Below are 26,257 nucleotides of genomic sequence, written 5' to 3'. Positions count from 1 at the left end.
GGGCGGATGTGGTGGATACTGTGGTGCAGGGGTGGGGGGATGTAGGGGGGGAGCGGTGGGTACGTGGGTGGGAGAGGGGCGGGGGTGCCACGGGTGGGAGAGGAGGGGGTGGTGCGGTTTGTGGGTGCTACGGGTGGGGGAGGGGGGGGGGGGGGGTGGAGTGGTGTGGGTGGGGGAGGGGTGTGTACCGTGGGTGGGGGACAGATGTGGTGGGTGCTGTGGGTGCCGCGAGTGGGGGAGGGTGCGGGAGTGCGACGGGTGGTGCTGCAGGTGTGGGTGCTACGGGTGGGGGAGGGGGCTGGAGTGCCGTGGGTGGGGGAGGGGTGTGTGCCGCGGCTGGGGGAGGGGTGGAAATGCCGCAGGTGAGGGAGGGGCGTCTGCTGCTGGTGGGGGAGGGGCGGGAGTGCCGCGGGTGGGGGGTGCTGCAGATGTGGGTGCTATGGGTGGGGGAGGGGGTGGGAGTGCCGTGGGTGGGGGAGGGGTGGGAGTGCCGCAGGTGGGGGAGGGGTGGGGGGTGCTGCAGATGTGGGTGCTATGGGTGGGGGGAGGGGGTGGGAGTGCCGTGGGTGGGGGAGGGACGGGAGTACCGCGGGGGAGAGGGGCGGGTGGGGGGTGCTGCAGATGTGGCTGCTATGGGTGGGGGAGGGGGCGGGAGTGCCACGGGTGGGGGAGGGGCGGGGGGTGGTGCAGATGTGGGTGCCATGGGTGGGGGAGTGAGTGCCGTGGGTGGGGGGTGCTGCAGGTGTGGGTGCCGCGGGTGGGAGGGTGCGGGGAGGAGCGGGGTGTGTGCCGCTGGTGGGTGGCGAATGTTGTGAAGGCTGTGGGTGCCGCGGGTAGGAGGGGGGCGGCCGTCAGTGGTCGTCCACGGCATTCTCCTCCGGACTGTGCGGCAGCTAAGCAGTAAACGGCTGCAGTGTCACCAGGATGCAGGGAGTGTACGGGGAGAGGGGAGAGAGGGGAGTGGGTGGAGATGGGGAGGGGACTGGGCGGATGGGCAGATCGAGGGAGGGGACTGTTCCTGGTCTGCATCCAGCCACCCAGATCTGTGCCTGTGACTCCGTCCAGCGTTAGAAATGCAGGCACAGAGTCATAAGGCTAATATATAAGATATATATATTTCTCTGACGTCCTAGTGGATGCTGGGGACTCCGTCAGGACCATGTGGAATAGCGGCTCCGCAGGAGACAGGGCACAACAGTAAAAGCTTTAGGATCAGGTGGTGTGCACTGGCTCCTCCCCCCATGACCCTCCTCCAAGCCTCAGTTAGATTTTTGTGCCCGGCCGAGAAGGGTGCAATCTAGGTGGCTCTCCTAAAGAGCTGCTTAGAGTAAAAGTTTTGTTAGGTTTTTTATAGAGATGAGCGCCTGAAATTTTTCGGGTTTTGTGTTTTGGTTTTGGGTTCGGTTCCGCGGCCGTGTTTTGGGTTCGACCGCGTTTTGGCAAAACCTCACCGAATTTTTTTTGTCGGATTCGGGTGTGTTTTGGATTCGGGTGTTTTTTTCAAAAAACCCTAAAAAACAGCTTAAATCATAGAATTTGGGGGTCATTTTGATCCCATATTATTATTAACCTCAAAAACCATAATTTCCACTCATTTTCAGTCTATTCTGAATACCTCACACCTCACAATATTATTTTTAGTCCTAAAATTTGCATCGAGGTCGCTGGATGACTAAGCTAAGCGACCCTAGTGGCCGACACAAACACCTGGCCCATCTAGGAGTGGCACTGCAGTGTCACGCAGGATGTCCCTTCCAAAAAACCCTCCCCAATCAGCACATGACGCAAAGAAAAAAAGAGGCGCAATGAGGTAGCTGTGTGAGTAAGATTAGCGACCCTAGTGGCCGACACAAACACCGGGCCCATTTAGGAGTGGCACTGCAGTGTCACGCAGGATGTCCCTTCCAAAAAACCCTCCCCAATCAGCACATGACGCAAAGAAAAAAAGAGGCGCAATGAGGTAGCTGTGTGAGTAAGATTAGCGACCCTAGTGGCCGACACAAACACCGGGCCCATTTAGGAGTGGCACTGCAGTGTCACGCAGGATGTCCCTTCCAAAAAACCCTCCCCAATCAGCACATATAGACATATAGCTAATATAGACTGGTTGATAAAGAGATGTCGTAGTATGTATGTATAAAGAAGAAAGAAAAAAAACCACGGTTAGGTGGTATACAATTATGGACGGACTGCCGAGTGCCGACACAGAGGTAGCCACAGCCGTGAACTACCGTACTGTACTGTGTCTGCTGCTAATATAGACTGGTTGATAAAGAGATGTCGTAGTATGTATGTATAAAGAAGAAAGAAAAAAAAACCACGGGTAGGTGGTATACAATTATGGACGGACTGCCGAGTGCCGACACAGAGGTAGCCACAGCCGTGAACTACCGTACTGTACTGTGTCTGCTGCTAATATAGACTGGTTGATAAAGAGATGTCGTAGTATGTACGTATAAAGAAGAAAGAAAAAAAAACCACGGTTAGGTGGTATACAATTATGGACGGACTGCCGAGTGCCGACACAGAGGTAGCCACAGCCGTGAACTACCGTACTGTACTGTGTCTGCTGCTAATATAGACTGGTTGATAAAGAGATGTCGTAGTATGTACGTATAAAGAAGAAAGAAAAAAAAACCACGGTTAGGTGGTATACAATTATGGACGGACTGCCGAGTGCCGACACAGAGGTAGCCACAGCCGTGAACTACCGTACTGTACTGTGTCTGCTGCTAATATAGACTGGTTGATAAAGAGATGTCGTAGTATGTACGTATAAAGAAGAAAGAAAAAAAAACCACGGTTAGGTGGTATACAATTATGGACGGACTGCCGAGTGCCGACACAGAGGTAGCCACAGCCGTGAACTACCGTACTGTACTGTGTCTGCTGCTAATATAGACTGGTTGATAAAGAGATGTCGTAGTATGTACGTATAAAGAAGAAAGAAAAAAAAACCACGGTTAGGTGGTATACAATTATGGACGGACTGCCGAGTGCCGACACAGAGGTAGCCACAGCCGTGAACTACCGTACTGTACTGTGTCTGCTGCTAATATAGACTGGTTGATAAAGAGATGTCGTAGTATGTATGTATAAAGAAGAAAGAAAAAAAAACCACGGTTAGGTGGCATACAATTATGGACGGACTGCCGAGTGCCGACACAGAGGTAGCCACAGCCGTGAACTACCGTACTGTACTGTGTCTGCTGCTAATATAGACTGGTTGATAAAGGGATGTCGTAGTATGTATGTATAAAGAAGAAAGAAAAAAAAACCACGGTTAGGTGGTATACAATTATGGACGGACTGCCGAGTGCCGACACAGAGGTAGCCACAGCCGTGAACTACCGTACTGTACTGTGTCTGCTGCTAATATAGACTGGTTGATAAAGAGATGTCGTAGTATGTATGTATAAAGAAGAAAGAAAAAAAAACCACGGTTAGGTGGTATACAATTATGGACGGACTGCCGAGTGCCGACACAGAGGTAGCTACAGCCGTGAACTACCGTACTGTGTCTGCTGCGACTGGATGATAAATAATGATATAAAAAATATATATATATCACTACTGCAGCCGGACAGGTATATATATTATATAATGACGGACCTGCTGGACACTGTCTGTCAGCAGAATGAGTTTTTTATAGAATAAAAAAAAAAACACCACACAAGTGAAGTCACACGACGAGTGTTTAACTTTTTCAGGCAATCACAATATAGTATACTACTAACTATACTGGTGGTCAGTGTGGTCAGGTCACTGGTCAGTCACACTGGCAGTGGCACTCCTGCAGCAAAAGTGTGCACTGTTTAATTAATTTTAATATAATATGTACTCCTGGCTCCTGCTATAACCTATAACTGGCACTGCAGTGCTCCCCAGTCTCCCCCACAATTATAAGCTGTGTGAGCTGAGCACAGTCAGATATATAATATATACATAGATGATGCAGCACACTGGGCTGAGCAGTGCACACAGATATGGTATGTGACTGTCTTGTACTCCTGGCTCCTGCTATAACCTATAACTGGCACTGCAGTGCTCCCCAGTCTCCCCCACAATTATAAGCTGTGTGAGCTGAGCACAGTCAGATATATAATATATACATAGATGATGCAGCACACTGGGCTGAGCAGTGCACACAGATATGGTATGTGACTGAGTCACTGTGTGTATCGTTTTTTTCAGGCAGAGAACTGATATATTAAATAAAACTGCACTGTCTGGTGGTCACTGTGGTCAGTCACTAGTAAACTCTGCACTCTCTTCTACAATACTCCTAAGCTCCAGTAAATCAGGTCAATCTCTCTCTCTCCCTCTCTCTCCTAATCTAAATCACTGTACTCCCTAACAGCTGCTCCCCGTCCCCAATCCTCCCCACAATTATAACTAAGTCACTCAGTCTTTACTCTTTTCTACTATAACGGAGAGGACGCCAGCCACGTCCTCTCCCTATCAATCTCAATGCACGTGTGAAAATGGCGGCGACGCGCGGCTCCTTATATAGAATCCGAGTCTCGCGAGAATCCGACAGCGTCATGATGACGTTCGGGCGCGCTCGGGTTAACCGAGCAAGGCGGGAAGATCCGAGTCGCTCAGACCCGTGAAAAAAAACATGAAGTTCTTGCGGGTTCGGATTCAGAGAAACCGAACCCGCTCATCTCTAGTTTTTTATTTTCAGTGAGTCCTGCTGGCAACAGGCTCACTGCATCGAGGGACTTAGGGGAGAGAAGTGAACTCACCTGCGTGGCGTGCAGGATGGATTGGCTTCTTAGGCTACTGGACACCATTAGCTCCAGAGGGAGTCGGAACACAGGTCTCACCCTGGGGTTCGTCCCGGAGCCGCGCCGCCGACCCCCTTGCAGATGCAGAAAAGTGAAGAGGTCCAGAAACCGGCGGCAGAAGACTTTTCAGTCTTCATAAGGTAGCGCACAGCACTGCAGCTGTGCGCCATTGTTGTCAGCACACTTCATAGCAGCGGTCACTGAGGGTGTAGGGCGCTGGGGGGGGCGCCCTGGGCAGCAATGATAGTACCTTATTCTTGCTAAAAATACATCACATATAGCCCCTGGGGGCTATATGGATGTATTTAACCCCTGCCAGGTCTCAGAAAAACGGGAGAAGAAGCCCGCCGAAAAGGGGGCGGGGCCTATTCTCCTCAGCACACAGCGCCATTTTCCCTCACAGAAATGCTGGTGGGAAGGCTCCCAGGCTCTCCCCTGCACTGCACTACAGAAACAGGGTTAAAACAGAGAGGGGGGGCACTTATTTGGCGATATGACTATATATATTAAAATGCTATAAGGGAAAAACACTTATATAAAGGTTGTCCCTGTATAATTATAGCGTTTTTGGTGTGTGCTGGCAAACTCTCCCTCTGTCTCCCCAAAGGGCTAGTGGGGTCCTGTCCTCTATCAGAGCATTCCCTGTGTGTGTGCTGTGTGTCGGTACGTGTGTGTCGACATGTATGAGGACGATGTTGGTGAGGAGGCGGAGCAATTGCCTGTAATGGTGATGTCACTCTCTAGGGAGTCGACACCGGAATGGATGGCTTATTTAAGGAATTACGTGATAATGTCAACACGCTGCAAGGTCGGTTGACGACATGAGACGGCCGGCAAACCAATTAGTACCTGTCCAGGCGTCTCGAACACCGTCAGGGGCGTTAAAACGTCCTTTTACCTCAGTCGGTCGACACAGACACAGACACGGACACTGACTCCAGTGTCGACGGTGAAGAAACAAACGTATTTTCCTTTAGGGCCACACGTTACTTGTTAAGGGCAATGAAGGAGGTGTTACATATTTCTGATACTACAAGTACCACAAAAAAGGGTATTATGTGGAGTGTGAAAAAACTACCTGTAGTTTTTCCTGAATCAGATAAATTAAATGAAGTGTGTGATGATGCGTGGGTTTCCCCCGATAGAAAATTATTGGCGGTATACCCTTTCCCGCCAGAAGTTAGGGCGCGTTGGGAAACACCCCTTAGGGTGGATAAGGCGCTCACACGCTTATCAAAACAAGTGGCGGTACCGTCTCCAGATAGGGCCGCCCTCAAGGAGCCAGCTGATAGGAGGCTGGAAAATATCCTAAAAAGTATATACACACATACTGGTGTTATACTGCGACCAGCGATCGCCTCAGCCTGGATGTGCAGCGCTGGGGTGGCTTGGTCGGATTCCCTGACTGAAAATATTGATACCCTTGACAGGGACAGTATTTTATTGACTATAGAGCATTTAAAGGATGCATTTCTATATATGCGAGATGCACAGAGGGATATTTGCACTCTGGCATCAAGAGTAAGTGCGATGTCCATATCTGCCAGAAGTTGTTTATGGACACGACAGTGGTCAGGTGATGAAGATTCCAAACGGCACATGGAAGTATTGCCGTATAAAGGAGAAAAAGACAACGTCTTTTCAGCCTCAGTCCTTTCGTCCCCATAAGGGCAAGCGGGAAAAAGGCCAGTCATATCTGCCATGGGATAGAGGAAAGGGAAGAAGACTGCAGCAGGCAGCCCATTCCCAGAAACAGAAGACCTCCACCGCTTCTGCCAAGTCCTCAGCATGACGCTGGGGCCGTACAAGCGGACTCAGGTGCGGTGGGGGGGGTCGTCTCAAGAGTTTCAGCACGCAGTGGGCTCACTCGCAAGTGGACCCCTGGATCCTACAAGTAGTATCCCAGGGGTACAGATTGGAAATTCAAGACGTCTCCCCCTCGCAGGTTCCTGAAGTCTGCTTTACCAACGTCTCCCTCCGACAGGGAGGCAGTAGTGGAAACAATTCACAAGCTGTATTCCCAGCAGGTGATAATCAAAGTACCCCTCCTACAACAAGGAAAGGGGTATTATTCCACACTATATTGTGGTACTGAAGCCAGACGGCTCGGTGAGACCTATTCTAAATCTGAAATAGTTGAACACTTACATACAAGGGTTCAAATCAAGATGGAGTCACTCAGAGCAGTGATAGCGAACCAGGAAGAAGGGGACTATATGGTGTCCCGGGACATCAGGGATGCTTACCTCCATGTCCCAATTTGCCCTTCTCACCAAGGGTACCTCAGGTTCGTGGTACAGAACTGTCACTATCAGTTTCAGACGCTGCCGGTTGGATTGTCCACGGCACCCCGGGTCCTTACCAAGGTAATGGCCGAAATGATGATTCTTCTTCAAAGAAAATGGACGATCTCCTGATAGGGGCAAGGTCCAGAGAACAGTTTGAGGTCGGAGTAGCACTATCTCAAGTAGTTCTACGACAGCACGGGTGGATTCTAAATATTCCAAAACCGCAGCTGTTTCCGACGACACGTCTGCTGTTCCTAGGGATGATTCTGGACACAGTCCAGAAAAAGGTGTTTCTCCCGGAGAAGAAAGCCAGGGAGTTATCCGAGCTAGTCAGGAACCTCCTAAAACCAGGAAAAGTGTCAGTGCATCATTGCACAAGGGTCCTGGGAAAAATGGTGGCTTCTTACGAAGCGATTCCATTCGGTAGATTTCACGCAAGAACTTTTCAGTGGGATCTGCTGGAAAAATGGTCCGGATCGCATCTTCAGATGCATCAGCGGATAACCCTGTCTCCAAGGACAAGGGTGTTTCTTCTGCGGTGGCTGCAGAGTGCTCATCTACTAAAGGGCCGCAGATTCGGCATTCAGGACTGAGTCCTGGTGACCACGGATGCCAGCCTGAGAGGCTGGGGAGCAGTCACACAGGGAAAAAAATTCCAGGGAGTGTGATCAAGTCTGGAGACTTCTCTCCACATAAATATACTGGAGCTAAGGGCAATTTACAATGTTCTAAGCTTAGCAAGACCTCTGCTTCAAGGTCAGCCGGTATTGATCCAGTGGGACAACATCACGGCAGTCGCCCACGTAAACAGACAGGGAGGTACAAGAAGCAGGAGGGCAATGGCAGAAACTGCAAAGATTCTTCGCTGGGCGAAAAATCATGTGATAGCACTGTCAGCAGTGTTCATTCCGGGAGTGGACAACTGGGAAGCAGACTTCCTCAGCAGGCACGACCTCCACCCGGGAGAGTGGGGACTTCATCGGGAAGTATTCCACATGATTGTGAACCGTTGGGAAAGACCAAAGGTGGACATGATGGCGTCCCGCCTGAACAAAAAACTGGACAGGTATTGCGCCAGGTCAAGAGACCCTCAAGCAATATCTGTGGACGTTCTGGTAACACCGTGGGTGTACCAGTCGGTGTATGTGTTCCCTCCTCTGCTTCTCATAACCAAGGTACTGAGAATTATAAGACGTAGAGGAGTAAGAACTATACTCGTGGCTCCGGATTGGCCAAGAAGGACGTGGCACCCGGAACTTCAAGAAATGCTCACAGAGGACTCATGGCCTCTGCCGCTAAGAAGGGACTTGCTTCAGCAAGTACCAGGTCTGTTCCAAGACTTACCGCGGCTGCGTTTGACGGCATGGCGGTGGAACGCCAGATCCTAAGGGAAAAAGGCATTCCGGAAGAGGTCATTCCTACCCTGGTCAAAGCCAGGAAGGAGGTGACCGCAAAACATTATCACCACATGTGGCGAAAATATGTTGCGTGGTGTGAGGCCAGGAAGGCCCCATGAAGAAATTTCAACTCGGTCGATTCCTGCATTTCCTGCAAACAGGAGTGTCTATGGGCCTCAAATTGGGGTCCATTAAGGTTCAAATTTCGGCCCTGTCAATTTTCTTCCAGAAAGAATTGGCTTCAGTTCCTGAAGTCCAGAAGTTTGTCAAGGGAGTATTGCATATACAACCCCCTTTTTGTGCCTCCAGTGGCACTGTGGGATCTCAACGTAGTTCTGGGATTCCTCAAATCACATTTTAAACCGCTCAAATCTGTGGATTTGAAATATCTCACATGAAAAGTGACCATGCTGTTGGCCCTGGCCTCGGCCAGGCGAGTGTCAGAATTGGCGGCTTTGTCTCACAAAAGCCATATCTGATTGTCCATTCGGACAGGGCAGAGCTGCGGACTCGTCCCCAGTTTCTTCCTAAGGTGGTGTCAGCGTTTCACCTGAACCAGCTTATTGTGGTACCTGCGGCTACTAGGGACTTGGAGGACTCCAAGTTGCTAGATGTTGTCAGGGCCCTGAAAATATAGGTTTCCAGGACGGCTGGAGTCAGGAAAACTGACTCGCTGTTATCCTGTATGCACCCAACAAACTGGGTGCTCTTGCTTCTAAGCAGACAATTGCTCGTTGGATTTGTAGCACATTTCAACTTGCACATTCTGTGGCAGGCCTGCCACAGCCTAAATCTGTCAAGGCCCATTCCACAAGGAAGGTGGGCTCATCCTGGGCGGCTGCCCGAGGGGTCTCGGCATTACAACTCTGCCGAGCAGCTACGTGGTCGGGGGAGAACACGTTTGTAAAATTCTACAAATTTGATACCCTGGCTAAAGAGGACCTGGAGTTCTCTCATTCGGTGCTGCAGAGTCATCCGCACTCTCCCGCCCGTTTGGGAGCTTTGGTATAATCCCCATGGTCCTGACGGAGTCCCCAGCATCCACTAGGACGTCAGAGAAAATAAGATTTTACTTACCGATAAATCTATTTCTCGTAGTCCGTAGTGGATGCTGGGCGCCCATCCCAAGTGCGGATTGTCTGCAATACTTGTACATAGTTATTGTTACAAAAATCGGGTTATTATTGTTGTGAGCCATCTTTTCAGAGGCTCCGCTGTTATCATGCTGTTAACTGGGTTCAGATCACAGGTTGTACAGTGTGATTGGTGTGGCTGGTATGAGTCTTACCCGGGATTCAAAATCCTTCCTTATTGTGTACGCTCGTCCGGGCACAGTATCCTAACTGAGGCTTGGAGGAGGGTCATGGGGGGAGGAGCCAGTGCACACCACCTGATCCTAAAGCTTTTACTGTTGTGCCCTGTCTCCTGCGGAGCCGCTATTCCCCATGGTCCTGACGGAGTCCCCAGCATCCACTACGGACTACGAGAAATAGATTTATCGGTAAATAAAATCTTATTATATATATATATATATATATATATATATTATTATTATGATTTTCATTTTAGACCTTAGGGCCCCCCTGTTTTAAGTACCCCAGGCCCCCCAAAGCCTTAATCCAGCTCTGCTGATGATGCCCATTTTTCATGGCCGAAATGTCGACTATGCATCTGTGAGCCTCTGTAAACTATTTCTCCTTTTGCAAGATGTTCCTGGAGATTGCACTCTTTCTCTACATTTTTGCATACATGGATGTTACCTAATGAGAAGCACTGAGTTTGCACCCCAGGGGGTTGAATTGTTCATTGGTGTGTGCCAACCTATAAATGGACTATATATATATATATATATATATATATATATATATATTCCGGATTATATATATATATATATATATATATATATATATAATATAATCTCCTATATAATAGCCCAGATCTGTGACTCTGTGCCTGTGTGTATAATGCTGTGCGGAGTCACAACGCTGGGAGGAGTCACAGTCAGACAGTCACAGATCTGGGCAAACACACAGCCCCATATACAGTCCCATGTATATACCCGGTGCCACCAGGAGGGACCGTCCAAATCCTCCCTAGGTCCCCTCTGCAGAACTCTGTTGCTTGAAGCAGGCGGTAGCCTGCAAGAAATACAGCAGAATGGTGACAGCAAGCACTTTGTAACGGGGACAGCAGGTCCGGCACCGGTGACATCACGTCACTCCCGAATCCCGGGACGTGAACGGTACCTGCAGCACAACTCCTCCTTCCCCATCAGAGCTGGTCCTAAGCATAGGAAAACTAGGCAAATGCCTAGGGCATTTGGTATGCCTAGGTGCACCAGCAGTGGCGGTTCTTGCCACGGGCAAGCAGGACTTTTGCCCGGGGCGCCGCCTTCCGGAGGGCGCTGGCGCCATCCGGAGGGCGCCGCACCATGGCAAGATCCGCCACTGCTGCCCGCTGTATCCCCCGTCCGCCTCCGCTGCCCGCTGCCGTCCCCGTCCTCGGCGCCTCCTGTGAAGGGAACTAGACGCTATGCGTCTAGTTTCCCTTCGTGGAGAGTAACTGCTGAGCGGTGCGCGATGACGTCATCGCGCACCGCACAGCAAAGGTCCTCTCCACGAAGGGAACTAGACGTCATCGCGCACCGCTCAGCATTCAAGCGGCGCTTTCAATGTACAGGGGGCGTGACTCACCACGCCCCCTGTATTAGGCCACGCCCCTTTCCTGCCCGGGGCGCTCTGCGCCCTTGAACCGGCCCTGTGCACCAGCAGCTTCTGCTGATTAATATTACATGCGGCATGCCTATATTCTGTGTGTAGCATTTCGTATGCAGATACAGCCACACTCGCACACATAGCAATGCAAATAAGATGCATTTTCATAAAAAATGGCACCCGACGTAAATGTGTAAGGCGCATTATGTTTATAAGGACATTAACAATGTGTGTCATATGTGTTAGGGGCATTACTGTGTGGTATGTGTATAAATGCATTACTAATGTGTGGCATTATGTATATAAAGGTGCTCTACTGTGTGGTGTTACGTATAGAAAGGGCACTATGTAATGCAATGTGAATAAAGAACAATATGGTGTGGTGTAATGTGAATAAGGGGCACTTCTCTGAGAAGTAACGTATATAAGATAAATTGGTACTACTGTGTGATACAACGTGAATAAGGGACACTATCACATGATAAAATATGAATAAAGTTGCAGTACTGTGTGGCATATTTAGAATTGGGGGTACTATTGTGTGGCCATGCCCCTTGCCAGCAAAAACACACCCCTTTTTGGGCTGTGCACCGAATGTGCGCTCGGTTCCTATTTAAAATGTAGGGGGTAGCAACACCAAAATAAGGACTGCTATGGGTGAGCGGTGATGGGTCTGGAAAAGGGGTGCAGGGCCCGAAGCGGAACAAGTGGTGGTGCTAAGGGGCACCATCCAAAATCTTGCCTAGGGAATCATATTGGTTAGGGCCAGCTCTGTTCCCCATGTACTGGCAGCAGTGCATTGCAGCGCTGCAGCAGCAGATCCCGGACCCGTGTTGTGGCCATGACGTAAGGGGGTGAGCAGCAGCCAACTGTGTGTTTTGGGCAGGACGGAGGGGGTGAGCAGCAGCCGGCTGTGTGTTTTGGGCAGGACAGAGGGGGGTGAGCAGCAGTCGGCTGTGTGTTGTTGGCAGGAGGAAGGGGGTGAGCAGCAGCCACCTTTGTCATACCCTCCAACATTGTACACTCGAAACCGGTACAAATTAGGAAAAGGGGCGTGGCCACAGAAAAAAGGGGTCATGGCCATGCCCCTTCCCTATACTTTCTGTGGAGATTTAGTGAGTAACATCGGGACAAAGCCCTTATTGGCCGGTACAGACCATAAAAAATACGGTACTATACCGGCCAAAAAGGTACAGTTGGAGGGTATGCTCTGTGTTGTGGCCAGGAGGTGGGTGAGCAGTATACTATGGCCACGAGGAAGGGGGTGAGAAGCAGCTGGCTTCATGCTGTGGGCAGGACGGAGGGGGGAGAGGAGCACCCGGCACTGTGCTGTGTACAGGATAGATGGGGGGAGAGCAGTTGCCGGCACTGTGCTGTGTACAGGATAGATGGGGGGAGAGCAGTTGCCGGCACTGTGCTGTGTACAGCATAGATGGGGGAGAGCAGTTGCCGGCACTGTGCTGTGTACAGGAGGGAGGGGGGAGAGCAGCAGACGGCTCCATGCTATAGGTAGGAGGGAGGGTGGGGGAGAGCAGTAGCTGGCACTGTACTGTGTGCAGGGACTGTAGAGTGTACCCCAGGGAAGCCCCTTCACCCTGTCTGCATCCCCACCCAGGATACTGTGTCTCCAACGGGACCCTCAGGGCTGCCCCTCCACTCTACCTGCAACAGCCATAGCCGACGTGCTGCCCAGTCAGCAAGCCCCTGTGAGCCTTGGGTACAATGCTGCTGGTGTCCCGGTGTGGCTGCTGGGGTCCACCCGGTGTGCCTCCGCTGCCTTCTCCTACATGCACGGGGTCTCCCCGACCCAGGTCTGCCAGCCCCAGCCTTTCTCCCCGCCTGCTCACAAGGACATAGTGGTGCTCTCGCTGGCCTTGGGCCCTAGCGGATGGATCAACTTCATGGCGCTGGTGATTAAACTGCAGGGGGACTCGGGGAGAGGGTACTACCTGTAGCTGGACATAGGGACCCCGGAACAAACAGTAATTGCCTAGTGGTGGCAGGCTCTGCCTGTGCTTACACTGTGTACAGTGGGGCTTCCTGACCACTGGGGGGATGGGGGCAAAGGCCAGACACACAATCCATCCATCTAGATACTAACCTAAGGGGCCGGTTATATATATAGTGTAGCTACTTACCCCAGCGGGTGAGTGGCCAGCTGTATATAATGTAGATACTTATTCCAGCGGGTGAGGGGCCCGTTTAAAGCCCCTCCCCCACCCGCAGCACTTCCTGACCCCCTCCCCCATCCACGCTCCCCATCCCCGCATCTGCCCCTACCCTAACCATAGCACCTCCGGACACCTTTCCCCATCACGTCTCCCCTGCACCCGCCACTTCCCCAACCACAGCACCTCCGGCCCCCTTCCCCATCTTCCCCCCTCCACCCGCAGCATCTACAGACACCCTCCCCTCCCCCATCTGCAGTCCCACCCCCCGCATCTGCCCCACCCCCACCCAAAGCACCCCGGCAACTGCCCCTCCCCCACCCACAGCACCCCCGGACCCCTTCCACCATATGTGTCTCCCCCGCACCCGCCACTCCCCCAACCACAGCACCTCCTAGGTGATTCATTATGCCACGGCCCCTTAACTATTGCAAGCCCTTTGTCCTTGCAATATTTAACCACTCACAAAATTATGTTTGGATGGTAATACTCCATATAATAAAAATATTGCACGCCCAGAGTTAGCCCCTTGCAACGGTGTGAAGAGTGACCTAGTACAGTAAGTATATATATATATATATATATATATATATATATATACATACAAAGAAATATAAAACCACAACACTCACCCCCCCAGAAGCGGGGTGCAATGTCTGCACTCACCACTCATAGGGTGGGGTGCATGTAGCCCATGGCCACCTACTTAAATATATACAAACAGAAAATTCAGCACACACCAAAGCAAGCTTGCTTGGTGAGTGCTGAATTTTCTGTTCGTATATATATATATATATATATATATATATATATATACACAGAGGAGGAAGGACGGCACTCACAGTACAAACACAACAGGCCCAGGTGCCCGCCCCGATGTCTCAGCACCACAATATAGCAAGTGTAACGGGCGGCACTCCAAGGACTTCAAACATGAGAAGAACAGCATCAATGTTGTGCGGCAGACACTTTTCGGGTTTTGTGTTTTGGTTTTGGATTTGGATCCCAGCTCGTGTTTTGGATTTGGATTGGTTTTGCCAAATCCACCCTTTCGGGTTTTGGTTTTGGGTCTGGATGATTTTTGAAAAAAACACATAAACAGCTAAAATCACACTTATATGTTGTTTAAATGCTGGCCGGTGGATGGCCATCGGTGGGTTGTCCATCAATGGTCACCATCGATGGATAACCTTGATGGTGTAAAACCATCTGGAATGGATCCATCGATGGTTTTACCCATCGATGGTCATCCCTCATTTACAGTACACATGCAGGCGGACCAGGGGGCATGGCTTAGTGGGTGTCAGGGGGCGGAGCTAAGCTCCGTGCCCTGACAGTTTTTGTAAAATAAAAGAAATTTCAATTCAGTAGCACTGAACCATCGATGGCGGGAAACCATCTTGTTCTCCCCATTGATGGTAAAAGTATTCGACATCGGTCATAGACCATCGATGATTTTGAATCATCGATGGTCGACGACCATTCCTAGCTACCCCTAGGCAACGAGCATTCCCTGAGGCAACGAGCATGGATCCCAGAGCATAAAACCCCTGGGAAAAAGCATGACACAGCGCGTGAAACCCCTGGCAATGCGCATGAAACCCCTGGCAATGCACATGAAACCCCTGGCAACACGCAGGTAAGAAAATAAAACCTGCCCTGGGAGGTGTGACCAAATAAAAAAAAAACGTCACTGTAGGGGTTAATAAACCCATAATTTCAGCGACAGGTGGTCCCCCTGGAAAAAGCTCGCCAAGTTCTCCGAATCAAAGCTAGCTACAAACATACCATTTCCATATTTGATGACTTTTCACATTATGAGAAGAGGTAAAAGGAAGAGGACAGTGTCAAGAAGGTGATTAAAAATTAGAGAGGCACACGCAATCAGGAACAACACACAGGGTTTCACCTCCACTCCTATATTGGTGTGGAACAGAAAGGACTTCAACCGAGCAAATATATAATTATTAATTACTACGTTACTGGACAAACTGAAAAACTAGGGACCAAAGCCTACAAATTTGTACCCCCCTCTCGATGTTCAGGGATTAAGATAATCTCGGATTTAATGCTAGGATGCAAATGTACTGGTGTATACCACAGGATCAAGATTAGATATTTTCCCCTCCACAGAGTCTGGAGACTTATTTTGTGAACATCTCGTTGGTTTCTTTTTTTCCATTTTTTATATTGCATTTTTATTTACATATTTTGTGGCAGATGCTTTATTTTTTTTCACAGCTCCCAGTTACACGCATGTGAACATACCTGTGTGCCCCAGTTACACGCATGCAGTGTCGGACTGGGGCATAAAGGGCCCACCAGGGAAATGAAATCACAGGGGCCCACTAAGGGGCATTACCATATGCTGGAAGGGGTGTGGCCACATGACCAGAGAGACCTAGCATAGTATATAAAGAAAAAGAGCTCTACCTCGCTGCCCACTTAAAGCTGTTGTGTATGTGCCTGGATTACACTAGGAGAGAACAGTAGTATATGCGCCTGGGTTACACCAGGAGAGAACAGTAGTATATGTGCCTGGGTTACACCAGAAGAGAACAGTAGTATATGTGCCTTGGTTACACCGGGAGAGAACAGTAGTATATGTGCCTGGGTTACACCGGGAGAGAACAGTAGTATATGTGCCTGGGTTACACCGGGAGAGAACAGTAGTATATGTGCCTGGGTTACACCGGGAGAGAGCAGTAGTATATGTGCATGGGTTACACCGGGAGAAAACAGTAGTATATGTGCCTGGGGAACACCGGGAGAGAACAGTAGTATATGTGCCTGGGTTACACCGGGAGAGAACAGTAGAATATGTGCCTGGGTTACACCGGGAGAGAACAGTAGTATATGTGCCTGGGTTACACCGGGAGAGAACAGTAGTATATGTGCCTGGGCTACACCGGGAGAGAACAGTAGTATATGTGCCTGGGTTACACCGGGAGAGAGCAGTAGTATAGGTTCCTGGGTTACACCAGGAGAGAACAGTAGTATATGCGCCTGGGTACACCGGGAGAGAACAGCAGTATATGCGCCTGGGTACACCGGGAGAAAACAGTAGTATACACGCCTGGGTTACAGCAGGGGAGAACAGTATACACAAATAATGACCTCAGTAGAGTGTCAGATACAAATAATGACCCCAGTAGTGCCAGATACACATAATGACCCAGTTTAGTGCCAGATACACATATGCCCCCAGTAGTGCAGTGCCAGATACACATATGCCCCAGTAGTGCAGTGCCAGATACACAGATGCCCCGGCAGTGCCAGATACACATACGCCCCCAGCAGTGCCAGATACACATATGCCCCCACAGTGCCAGATGCACATATGCCCCCAGAAGTGCCAGGTACACATATGCTCCCAACAGTGCCAGATACACATATGCCCACAGTGCATATACACAGACACTGCCCCCACAGTGCTAGATACACAGGTACTGCCCCCACAGTGCTACTCATTGCTGCCGCCTGGGCTTTGCTACCGCTCCCGCTGCTGCTCCTGTGTCTGAGGTCTCTGACTCTGCCTCACACAGTCACCACCGCCGCCCGGGCTCTGCTGCCGCTCCCGCTGCCTGCTGCTCCGTGTAAGGGCTGGGGAGAAGAGCGCTAGTAACTATTCTGTATGTATGCTGCAGTCATTTTGAAAATGATTAATTTAATTATCTGTACTGATATTTGGTGTTATAAATTTTGTCTGTCGCTACAGTAGCAAATTATTAATGTCACAAGCTCAACAATAATAATGTGAGTAATTACCTCAAGGTGGGACAAAATGAAAACATTATTCTGAAAAAGTCACTCTAACCACTCTCTAATTCAATGTTTCCCTGTTATATCAGTGCCATAACTAGACATTTTAGCGATGTGTGCAAGAAACAGTATCGTCCCCCCCTCCCCATTTTAAAATAGGGACAGTGCATGCCGTAGGTGTGCGTCAAAAATACAGGGGTGTTGCATCATGGGTAAGAGGCATGGCCACAAAATAATACCAATTCATATTACGCTACACTGTAGTCTTCATTATTCAAATTATGCCACACAGTAGCACCACTACACCAGGTAGAGTCCCTTTTACACATTACGGCAGGCAGAGTCCTTTTTACACATTACGGCAGACAGCGTCCCATTTTTACGCATTACGTGCCACCTAGTTATGGCCCTGGATAAAATAGATAGATATACAGTAGATAGATAGATAGATAGATAGATAGATAGATAGATAGATAGATAGATAGATAGATAGATAGATGGCTCAGGCTCCTCGATGCAGCTGCTGGCAGCTTCCATCTGTCCTTCCTGCCTCCCAGCATTCACAGTGGCAGCGAGACGGACAGCCGCAGCAGCGCTGCTACCAATTACAGTGTGGTGCTGCGGCTCCAGAGTCCCCCACTCTCCTGTCCTCGGAGGTGCTCCTCTCCTCACTCCAGCGGCAGCACACAGCACAGGCGGCTTGTAATGAGTCAGTCTGACTCATTACAATGCCGCAGACTTTGGGCCCATGGTGGTGGCACAACGGGGATGTGGGCAGTTGCGCCCACAGGACGCCTGCACTGTGTGCCAGGCACTGCTGGCATACACGTAGTTATGGCCCTGCCCAGAAGTCCCGTACTCACACCACTGTACCAGCATTGCCAGCATTAAATAAGTAACTCAGGAACTTCTGGTGGGCAGGCTACTATGGTAGGTGTGTTAGAGCTCCCTGCTGACATCTGCTACCCACACACATCCCGGCTTGTATCTGCTGAGCACTTTGCCAACTGGTGCTGGCATGGCACAGGGATAAGCGTCGGCAAGTGTACATACTAGTGACCGGCTCCAAGCGTCACCTACAGTATACCGGACTCCAGCTGCCCCCTGCATGGAGCACTGCTTCCCATATGGCCTTACATCCCCTGCTGCCTCTGTCCCCACCCTCCTACCCTCAATGTCATCCTGGGGTACCTGGTGTCATTGGCGGCTGCTAGATACTGTCAGGCGTCTGCCTCCTGGGACTTCCAGCTTATGTTCCACAGTCTGCTGCATGTGGCTCTGGCTGCCGGCTCCCTACCGATGCTGCGCCTCTACCTGGCTGCCTCCTGGGTTTACCGCGAGCCTAGCACCACAACTCCTATGAGGGAACCTGGATCATTGTGGCAGCCCTCCGGCCACTGTGTGGTACTCGCTCATGCTGTATTGCCCGGGACTGCTGCAAGCATTACACCCACCTGGTGACTGCCTTTGGCCTATCGGCTCCTCGGTGTGCGGCTAACTGGCGCTTCTTGGGTTACTGTCTCTGCGACCTGGAGGCTGTGTACCTGCGGCCCCCCTCCTTCACATTATCTGCCTGGAGGCGGAGCGGGGCACTAGGAACAGCCCACCCTTGATGCCTTGTAGTAGGAGGAGGCAGGATGGAGGCGTGGCTCCCCTGATTAGGGAAGAGGGGCGTCTGTCCCAGTCCTGGAAGTCCCGTACATGCTCCTGCCGAATTTGCGGCACGACAGAGATTCACTGCCGCACCACCGCTGCCTGCCAGAATAATGCTGGAAGGTGCGTACACAGCACCTGCTGCTCCTGTGGCTGGGGAGGAGAGCGCAGCGTGCCGCGCACCTCTCCTCCCCTCAGTCCGACACTTGTTGGCCCCGCCCTCACACAAAAGAGGGCGTGGCTAATACTCGGCAGGGCCTACCGGTGAATTCACCTGCTCCCCGGTGGCCCAGTCCGAGCCTGCACGCATGTGAACATACCTGTGTGTCTTGTTTATTTTATTCATATTTTAATTTTAAATAAAGCAGCCTCTTAGATGTTTTAGCAGCCCCTTCTGAGCCCCCACAGCAGCCCTGGATGGGGCAAGTTCAGTTTGGGTTGGTTCTGTAAAGTACTAAGCATAACTGTGCAGTAAATTTTTTTGTTATTGAGCCCCTGCCCTAGTGGAGCTTACCACTCTACAGTCCAAACTAATTTCATACTATAAGTAGGACTGTGGGAGTAAGCAATGCTAGCCTCTGTGTCCACAGCATGCCTCAGCCTTCCAAGCCAGACATCTTCCTGGCTGTAAGCCACCATGAGACTCCATACTGGGATTTATTCAGTAACTGTGCCTCAAAGGAGCTCCTGGCCCATCTAGTGCCGCAGTGCAATGGAAAGCTGATGCAATGCAAGATCACTGAAACTCTGTTCTTTTAACACCCTGAGGTCTTGCAATAACCCTACGCAGCACTTAGGAAAAGAACCCTGTACAACAAATGCGCATCTTCTAAATATATAATCCCAAAATGTGGAACATCAATAATAAATCTAAATTAAGGTTGACTAATTGGAGGCCTTTACTTGAGTGAGTCCCTAACATGAAATAATTGTGAAGACCATCTCTCTAATGCTCCAGCACAAAAAAAAAAATCACTTTTACCTCTCCGGCAGTTGTGCTGTATTATGACTCAGTCTCTTCTGAGTCACACTGACTTTGGCCACAAATGTGGTCTCTCCACACTTTATTTAAAAACACTTTGGCAATTTCCATTTCCAACTTTGCGGCTAGTTTTCACAAATCTGTTTGTGATGTTGAAGCGTGTTTAATATCTGCTCTAGGCTTTCATTTAAACCTATGATCAGGTACAGCAGCACCCCTGGAATTATACGGCAGCACCCCATGACTTATACAGCATAGGCAGCACCCCTGAAGAAATTACACAGCACAGTAGACAGCCAACAGTACCCTGGACTTAAACGGTAGTGGGGCAGCACCCCTGGACTGATAGGGCAGAGCGGCAGCACCCCATATAGGGCAGTACCCCTGGAATGATGTGGCAAAGAAAAGACATGCAAGATGGAATTGTCCTTGGGCCCTCCCACCCACCCTTATGTTGTATAAACAGGACAGTCACACTTTAACAAACCAATCATTTCAGCGACAGGGTCTGCCACATGACTGGGGCTGAAATGATTGGTTTGTTTGGGCCCCACCAAAAAAGAAGCAATTAATCTCTCATTGCACAAACTAGCTCTACAGTGGAAATATTTCATCCTCATCCTCAGATCCCACCATCCCTTCAGTGTTTACAGCCTCATCCTCACAGAGAAATACTATTCATACAAACAAACCACATCATTTAGGTGTCAGTGGACTGCTTACGCTATTACCCAAAGTTTCTGAACTTGACAATGACTTATGATGAATGCGCTGTAGGTGACGTATAAGGGAGGATGTTCCTAGGTGGTCAACGTCCTTACCCCTACTTATTATGGACTGACAAAAGCAACAGATGGCTTGACACCTGTTGTCTGTATTTGTGTAGAAATAATTCCATACCGAAGAGGTGGCTTTTTTGGTATTTTGCCCAGGCATGACAATGGGCTTTTTCATCCCATAAGCAACAATTGTCTCCACTTGTGCCTTATTCAAACAAACCACATCACCATCAGAGTCCTCAGAATTCCTCCGCAGCACCAGCTACACCCATATCCTCCTCATCCTGGTGTACTTCTACAGTGACATCCTCAATCTCAATTTCGGCAATTGGACTGGAAGTGCTCTCCTCCCTGCACTTGCAGGGTGTGGGCAAATGGTGGTAGGAGCCTCCTTTTCCCAAACAGTGTTGTGAAGGTCAGGCCTAGACATCGCAACTGCGGACAGTGCCAGCATTTTCACAACACCCCTGCAATTTTACAGCATACAAGACAAGGCCAGTGTACATTTATTTTCAGTGCACCCCCGTATTTTTACAGCATACAGGACCAGTGTACTTTTATTTTAACAACAGCACCCCTGAATTTTTACAGCATACAGGGCCTGTATATATTTATTTTGACTGCACCCCTGAGTTTTTACAGCATACAGGGCCAGTGTACATTGATTTTCTCTGCACCCTAGAATTATTACAGCATGCAAGACAGGGCCAGTGTACATTTATTTTCACTGTACCTCTGAATTTTTACAGCATACAGGGTCAGTGTACATTTGTTTTCACTGCACCCCAGAATTTTTACAGCATACAAAACAGGACCAGTGTACATTGAAATTACTGCACCCCTGAATTTTTACAGCATATAGGGCCAGTGTAATGTTATTTTAACAGCAGCACACTGTCAAAGTCGAAAAATATTGCAGTACACACATCACGTACAAACTACACACAGATGGCCTCCGCGCGTGTACTTGTTCTGCCGTGCGTGCACATATCCGCAATTTGCGTATGGTCTCTATGGGGGGAGGGCAACTTAGGTAGAATAAAGCCAGTTTGTGCAAGGTCCTCCAAATTGCCTCTTTTCCCTGCCAGTATACGTACGGACTGTCTGACGTGCCTACTTGGATGCGGTCACTCATATAATCCTCCACCATTCTTTCAATGGTGAGAGAATCATATGCAGTGACAATAGACGACATAGTTGGGAAGGAGAGACAAGACAAAAAACCCTTGTTTGGGAGCACTCATTTGAATAAATTAAATTAGATTAGATGAGGTAAGTATGGAAAAAAATATAAATACGATAAAACTTAACCTTTAATTGTTTCTCAAATAAAAGGAAAAAAAAGGGGAGGAGGAATAGTATGAAGAATATAGGACTCGTGTCTGGTAATTTAGCGAAAAAAACTTGTTTAACCCTTTTAGCAAATGAGGTACAAGTGGCTAGGAGAAGGTGAAAATATTGGAAGTGATAAATTGGAAGGATATAGGTATATTCAAGTGAAATGAGTATATCCAGGACCGTCACTATTTATGCCTCAATACAAAGGTATCCAAATGGAGAGTGATATGGTAGCAAGTTTGAATGAGCAATGTTGAATGTTGTATTAGAGATAGAGGAAAAAGGGGGCCCACTGCACCTGGTATTCTCAGGGGGTTTCCCATCCTGATACTGACCAGGCCATACCTGCTTAGCTTCCGAGATCGGACAGGATCGGGCGCATTCAGGGTAGTATGGCCGTGGGCCTGGGGTGAGAAAGAAGTGAAAGAAAATAAGAGCAAGATTTCAATGTCCGTGCTGAATACAAATCCACCATAGGTGGTCCGGGAGTGTTTTTCCAGAAACAGACATAGGGGTATAGTCAGTTTTGGAGAATTAAAATGGGGCCCACTGCACCTGGTATTCTCAGGGGGTTTCCCTTCCTAATACTAGCCAGGCCACACCTGCTTAGCTTCCGAGATTGGACAGGATCGGGCGTATTCAGGGTAGTATGGCCGTGGGCCAGTGTGAGGAAAAAATTGAGTGGAAAGGGAGAATGCACTGTTTTAGTGTACTTCACACTCAACCACAACCACTGATGGTTTCGGGATAGTATTTCCAGACAATGTAAAAATAATTGGTGTCTGGGTTTAGGGAGGATGTGTATAGTTGGAGAAATTTAGGAAAGTGATATATGATGTGAGTGTGTGTGAATCATGTCACTAAATGAAAAAAAAATTTTTGGGGGGATGTATGAAAAGGTAGAGTGAGGCTTGAAAAAAATTATATATACTCTAATTAACTTTTTCAAGCCTCACTCTACCTTTTCATACATCCCCCCAAAAAAAATTTTTTTTCATTTAGTGACATGATTCACACACACTCACATCATATATCACTTTCCTAAATTTCTCCAACTATACACATCCTCCCTAAACCCAGACACCAATTATTTTTACATTGTCTGGAAATACTATCCCGAAACCATCAGTGGTTGTGGTTGAGTGTGAAGTACACTAAAACAGTGCATTCTCCCTTTCCACTCAATTTTTTCCTCACACTGGCCCACGGCCATACTACCCTGAATACGCCCGATCCTGTCCAATCTCGGAAGCTAAGCAGGTGTGGCCTGGCTAGTATTAGGAAGGGAAACCCCCTGAGAATACCAGGTGCAGTGGGCCCCATTTTAATTCTCCAAAACTGACTATACCCCTATGTCTGTTTCTGGAAAAACACTCCCGGACCACCTATGGTGGATTTGTATTCAGCACGGACATTGAAATCTTGCTCTTATTTTCTTTCACTTCTTTCTCACCCCAGGCCCACGGCCATACTACCCTGAATGCGCCCGATCCTGTCCGATCTCGGAAGCTAAGCAGGTATGGCCTGGTCAGTATCAGGATGGGAAACCCCCTGAGAATACCAGGTGCAGTGGGCCCCCTTTTTCCTCTATCTCTAATACAACATTCAACATTGCTCATTCAAACTTGCTACCATATCACTCTCCATTTGGATACCTTTGTATTGAGGCATAAATAGTGACGGTCCTGGATATACTCATTTCACTTGAATATACCTATATCCTTCCAATTTATCACTTCCAATATTTTCACCTTCTCCTAGCCACTTGTACCTCATTTGCTAAAAGGGTTAAACAAGTTTTTTTCGCTAAATTACCAGACACGAGTCCTATATTCTTCATACTATTCCTCCTCCCCTTTTTTTTCCTTTTATTTGAGAAACAATTAAAGGTTAAGTTTTATCGTATTTATATTTTTTTCCATACTTACCTCATCTAATCTAATTTAATTTATTCAAATGAGTGCTCCCAAACAAGGGTTTTTTGTCTTGTCTCTCCTTCCCAACTGTAGTCCAATCTACAATTTTCCTGGGAGCACCGCCAATCAGTAGCAGTTCCTAATCACATTTTTTCAACTGCATTTATATTGGTTTTCTTATGCTATTCATATATCTTACTTAGATTATTAACACTAGTGCGGTTCCAAATTCAACCTTATATATATAACAATAGACGACATGTCAGTAATCGTTGGCAGGTCCTTCAGTCCGGACCAGATGTCAGCATCAGCAGTCGCTCCAGACTGCCCTGCATCACCGCCAGCGGGTGGGCTCGGAATTCGTAGCCTTTTCCTCGCACCCCCAGTTGCGGGAGAATGTGAAGGAGGAGATGTTGACAGGTCGCGTTCCGCTTGACTTGACAATTTTCTCACCAGCAGTTCTTTGAACCCCTGCAGACTTGTGTCTGCCGGAAAGAGAGATCCAACGTAGGTTTTAAATCTAGGATCGAGCACGGTGGCCAAAATGTAGTGCTCTGATTTCAACAGATTGATCACACGTGAATCCTGGTTAAGCGAATGAAGGGCTCCATCCACAAGTCCCACATGCCTAGCGGAATTGCTCTGTTTTAGCTCCTCCTTCAATGCCTCCAGCTTCTTCTGCAAAAGCCTGATGAGGGGAATGACCTGACTCAGGCTGGCAGTGTCTGAACTGATTTCACGTGTGGCAAGTTCAAAGGGCAGCAGAACCTTGCACAACGTTGAAATCATTCTCCACTGCGCTTGAGACAGGTGCATTCCACCTCCTTTACCTATATCGTGGCCAGATGTATAGGCTTGAATGGCCTTTTGCTGCTCCTCCATCCTCTGAAGCATATAGAGGGTTGAATTCCACCTCGTTACCACCTCTTGCTTCAGATGATGGCAGGGCAGGTTCAGGTTTTTTTGGTGGTGCTCCAGTCTTCTGTACGCGGTGCCTGCACGCCGAAAGTGGCCCGCAATTCTTCTGGCCACCGACAGCATCTCTTGCACGCCCCTGTCGTTTTTTAAATAATTCTGCACCACCAAATTCAAGGTATGTGCAAAACATGGGACGTGCTGGAATTTGCCCAGATGTAATGCGCGCACAATATTGCTGGCGTTGTCCGATGTCACAAATCCCCAGGAGAGTCCAATTGGGGTAAGCCATTCTGCGATGATCTTCCTCAGTTGCCGTAAGAGGTTTTCAGCTGTGTGCGTATTCTGGAAAGCGGTGATACAAAGCGTAGCCTGCCTAGGAACGAGTTGGCGTTTGCGAGATCCTGCTACTGGTGCCGCCGCTGCTGTTCTTGCAGCGGGAGGCAATACATCTACCCAGTGGGCTGTCACAGTCATGTAGTCCTGAGTCTGCCCTGCTCCACTTGTCCACATGTCCGTGGTTAAGTGGACATTGGGTACAACTGCATTTTTTAGGACACTGGTGAGTTTTTTTCTGACGTCCGTGTACATTCTCAGTATCGCCTGCCTAGAGAAGTGGAACCTAGATGGTATTTGGTAACGGGGGCACACTGCCTCAATAAATTGTCTAGTTCCCTGTGAACTAACGGCGGATACCAGACGCACGTCTAACACCAACATAGTTGTCAAGGCCTCAGTTATCCGCTTTGCAGCAGAATGACTGCTGTGATATTTCATCTTCCTCGCAAAGGACTGTTGGACAGTCAATTGCTTATTGGAAGTAGTACAAGTGGTCTTCCGACTTCCCCTCTGGGATGACGATCGACTCCCAGCAGCAACAACAGCAGCGCCAGCAGCAGTAGGCATTACACTCAAGGATGCATCGGAGGAATCCCAGGCAGGAGAGGACTCGTCAGACTTGCCAGTGACATGGCCTGCAGGACTATTGGCTTTCCTGGGTAAGGAGGAAATTGACACTGAGGGAGTTGGTGGTGTGGTTTGCGCGAGCTTGGTTACAAGAGGAAGGGATTTACTGGTCAGTGGACTGCTTCCGCTGTCGCCCAAAGTTTTTGAACTTGTCACTGACTTATTATGAATGCGCTGCAGGTGACGTATAAGGGAGGATGTTCCGAGGTGGTTAACGTCCTTACCCCTACTTATTACAGCTTGACAAAGGCAACACACGGCTTGACACCTGTTGTCCGCATTTCTGTTGAAATACTTCCACACTGAAGAGCTGATTTTTTTGGTATTTTCACCAGGCATGTCAATGGTCATATTCCTCCCACGGACAACAGGTGTCTCCCCGGGTGCCTGACTTAAACAAACCACCTCACCATCAGAATCCTCCATGTCAATTTCCTCCCCAGCCCAAGCAACACCCATATCCTCATCCTGGTGTACTTCAACACTGACATCTTCAATTTCACTATCAGGAACTGGACTGCGGGTGCTCCTTTCAACACTTGCAGGGGGCGTGCAAATGGTGGAAGGCGCAAGCTCTTCCCGTCCAGTG

The 26,257-nt window shown here is 49.1% G+C and overlaps 4 pseudogenes; 2 read left to right on the top strand and 2 right to left on the bottom strand.

Moving 5' to 3' along the window:
* Positions 1 to 22,157: 22,157 nt before the first annotated feature.
* On the bottom strand, positions 22,158 to 22,275 carry LOC134931213 (5S ribosomal RNA; annotated as a pseudogene).
* Positions 22,276 to 22,414: 139 nt separating this feature from the next.
* On the bottom strand, positions 22,415 to 22,532 carry LOC134929846 (5S ribosomal RNA; annotated as a pseudogene).
* Positions 22,533 to 23,072: 540 nt separating this feature from the next.
* LOC134929845 (5S ribosomal RNA) lies at positions 23,073 to 23,190 on the top strand (annotated as a pseudogene).
* A 139-nt stretch (positions 23,191 to 23,329) lies between these two features.
* On the top strand, positions 23,330 to 23,447 carry LOC134931202 (5S ribosomal RNA; annotated as a pseudogene).
* Positions 23,448 to 26,257: the final 2,810 nt, after the last annotated feature.

The sequence above is a fragment of the Pseudophryne corroboree genome, chromosome 5, assembly GCF_028390025.1.
Source record: "Pseudophryne corroboree isolate aPseCor3 chromosome 5, aPseCor3.hap2, whole genome shotgun sequence".
Classification (NCBI taxonomy): domain Eukaryota; kingdom Metazoa; phylum Chordata; class Amphibia; order Anura; family Myobatrachidae; genus Pseudophryne; species Pseudophryne corroboree.
This window is presented reverse-complemented; position numbering and strand designations above follow the sequence as displayed.